At 47.2% G+C, this 3,480-nt stretch overlaps 1 long non-coding RNA gene across 2 annotated transcripts; it reads right to left on the reverse strand.

Moving 5' to 3' along the window:
• Positions 1 to 250: 250 nt before the first annotated feature.
• Positions 251 to 2,245, reverse strand: LOC130403148 (uncharacterized). 2 transcript variants are annotated; one of them, XR_008904065.1, is made up of 4 exons: positions 1,435 to 2,122; positions 1,113 to 1,163; positions 506 to 586; positions 251 to 296 (listed from the first exon to the last, which is right to left on the reverse strand). It is a non-coding gene; the product is annotated as an uncharacterized LOC130403148 (long non-coding RNA). The 2 variants fall into 2 exon arrangements; XR_008904064.1 differs by lacking the exons at positions 251 to 296; positions 506 to 586 and adding an exon at positions 2,163 to 2,245 and having other exon boundaries at positions 970 to 1,163; positions 1,435 to 1,492.
• Between the last annotated feature and the right edge of the window lie 1,235 nt (positions 2,246 to 3,480).

The raw sequence follows: 3,480 nt of genomic DNA on the forward strand, positions 1-3,480 counted from the left end.
GTGCATCTTTCTAACCGTTATGTATATGAGATTGTCTTTATTAAGCTTAATGTCCCCTGCCAAACTGTCATTTATATATATGGAATGATGGAGAGGCTTGATAAGTTCTCGGAATGTGTTTGAAATCCTGTTGAACACGCCAAGCATCGCCATGTCCAGTCTCAGCGTCTCTTGTACAATTTGCTGAAGGACTTCGGGTGGTAAGAATGGCCTGTCCTCTGTTGTGCCAGATTGGAGCGTGTGGCTGGATGGGAGATGGAGAGGGTGAGCTTGGTGTGCCAGCTAGTCCTGCAGGGCTAGAGAGAGCGAGAGAGCCGAAAAAGAGTGAAGGAGAGCGAGAGAGAGGGAGAGAAACAGGGATTATGATCAACCTTCAATCACACAAGCCCAGACCAACACTACCCACACCATTAAACAAAAAGGCAATCACTGATCGATCAAAAGTCTGAGAAAGAGCAAGAGAGAATATACGTAAATAGAAAAGTATGGACATAGTATGTAATACCTTTCACTGCTTAGTGATTGGAAGGTGTGACTGAGATGGGGAGATGGAGAGGGTGAGAAGGAGCCAGCTAGTTCTGCAGGGCTAGCCTAGAGACGGAGAGACAAGTGTATTGGCTACGATCTTCGTGAGCACCAAAAATAAGTAAATAGCAACATGGACACAGTATATAAACCTTTCAAGCATAAAGGTCTCCAACAACTGTCAAACCACCACCTCCTGATAGAGAGCATGTCCCCTGAAAAGTAAAATTATGCTTTAAATGACTTCATAGCCCAATACAAATCCATGTTACAGTACTGTTTAGCAGTGTACTATGGCAGTGTAAATTATTGTGAAGATGTAGCCATCTCCTCCCGTAAGTGCAGTACCTGAAGACAAAGTAATGTGTATGACCTATGATGCATGTTAATTGTAGCCTCCAGTAAGGATGACTAAATTTTTAAAAGCCTTATATTCATGCTACACATCTGATTGAGATTAGAAAGAACTCACCTCACTGAAATCATATTGCTTTTGAGGGTAGAATACATTGCGTACTGAAATTAACATGCAAATGAGTTAGTTGTTTTGCAAACTAGTCATCATTTCTGAAAATAATGCATCTCACCATCAGCATAAACACCCCACAGCTGTTGCTCTGATACTGGTGAGGTGCGTCCTGTGGTGGTAAAAGGGGAATGTGATTTGTCAATGATTCTTATTAGTATATAATGCCTATAAACTATAAAGTGATATCCACCCTCATTTTGTAGCTACATACAAAAAGTGCACAATGCACTTTCAACAAGCATTTAGCAGCAACCAGGGCCCATGAGCGTCACATAGGAACACTTTATTAAATCATAATAAACAATCTAGAGGCCTGCCTGTCTACCAGTGAATGCTACTCTACGAGATCCAATGAATCGTGCGCCAGCCACACGTTTTACCTCGTCAGCCAAGTAAAGTCCCTTCCATGGTCCATTGGACAAAGCATGTGCCAGGGTACTGAAAAGGTTTGGAAGACGTGTAAGTTGCAATTCATATGCATCATCATCAACACGCATTCAGTACACACTACGCTTCGATTTCACCCAAGGGTGAATTAAAAGTACATGTTTTCCTAAACGTTGGAAATCAACGAGGTAATAAAGTAGTAACTGAGGGCACATCTGTCATCTGTTTTTCAGAGTGCTAACGATCTTTATTCATTCGTTGCGCCGCGACCGAACTGACAGAATTCTCTGATATGCCATGCATGTAAACATACTAGTTAGTTTAGACGTACTAGTACGTTTACATGCAGTTTAATCCGATGCGTGTGTCACCACAACGAAGCAGAGTGGCCGCGATTTCATGCCTCTTACCATGCCAGCTGACACCTTAACATCCAACTTAACAATGTACTTTGGTAATGTTAACCTCACAGTAAAATAATCGGCAAAGCCTTCGCTGCAAACTTTACCCTCTACCTACAAACCGTCTTAAACGTTGCTGATTTCTGAATAGTATATTCAACGTTTATGGACGATAGCATAGCATTCGCTGCCACCGAACCATGCTTGTCACGAGTATTTATATCCGATTCGAATTCGGATACAACGATACCACAGCTTATCAGTGATTTAAATGAGAATACTTCACAGCAATGTTGTCAATTAAACAATATCATACTTACTGACATAATCTCTGATCATAACCCTTTCGTTTTTCTGGAAAGTTACTACGAGGTAAAACCGCCAAAAAAGGAAGGGTAGCATACCCAGCATGCCTTGCGAACTCACTCACCTCTTCTTGAGCGATCGATGAAACCATAGGATGAAACGCTACAGGAACGCCTGATGGGCGTTTTTGTGTCATGACGGGGAACGCCGATGGGCGTTTTTGTGTCATGACGGGAACGCCCAAGCCTGCAGCTGGACCTTCTCATAGGGCCTGGGCGATATATCGATATTTAAATTATATCGATATTTTTTCAAACGCGATATGAAACGAGACCATATCGTCAATATCGATATAATTTAATTTGCGTTGAAATTACAGCACATTTGTTCCAAATAACACCAGTTTCGAACGGCGCCTGCCGCCTGCTATTTCGTAACTCATGTCTCTCCCGCTCTGCCTCCGGCTCACACACAGTCTCTGCCTGCTCCCCCCCCCCCCCCCCCCCCCCCCCCCCCCCCCCCCCCCCCCCCCCCCCCCCCCCCCCCCCCCCCCCCCCCCCCCCCCCCCCCCCCCCCCCCCCCCCCCCCCCCCCCCCCCCCCCCCCCCCCCCCCCCCCCCCCCCCCCCCCCCCCCCCCCCCCCCCCCCCCCCCCCCCCCCCCCCCCCCCCCCCCCCCCCCCCCCCCCCCCCCCCCCCCCCCCCCCCCCCCCCCCCCCCCCCCCCCCCCCCCCCCCCCCCCCTCCACTGACTCACGTCACTTTTTGAAACATGAGCCGTGTTCGAAATCGTTCACTATTCATTGGGTATTTTAAGTGCACTATATTGTGCATGAAATTAACCACTGAGAATTCGAACACCACTACAAAATCGCGAGCACCCTATATAGTGCGCTATATCTGTCATAGGGAACGATTTCGAACACAGCTATGGTGTCCGCCTGCGCATGCAGCTCCGAGGAGCTTGTTTGCAAGCGAAAGACCAAGTATGGAAATGGTTTGGATATAAGTTAATTTGTGGAGTGTGCTTAAAAACGGTCCCAACCAAAGGGTTGCAATTCTGTCCATAATATTCCGGAGGTGCACACAGCTTTTGGCCGTGACATTATATATTATAATGTACGGAGGCTCAATCGAGCTGATTTGGAATGTCTTGGTCTGTCACAAAGCATCTAAACTCCTCCCCTTACTCTGCCTGGCCCGCCCAGAGACGTTGGCCCGCCAATGTGACACGACCGTGCGAGCGCCACATGTGTGTGTGAACACACACACTGTAACGCAAGTGTTTCTTGTCGGTTCTTTGACGTCTCTTGTATTTCCTCAACGAGACTGTATT

This window comes from Gadus chalcogrammus, chromosome 2 (genome assembly GCF_026213295.1).
Source record: "Gadus chalcogrammus isolate NIFS_2021 chromosome 2, NIFS_Gcha_1.0, whole genome shotgun sequence".
In the NCBI taxonomy this organism is placed as follows: domain Eukaryota; kingdom Metazoa; phylum Chordata; class Actinopteri; order Gadiformes; family Gadidae; genus Gadus; species Gadus chalcogrammus.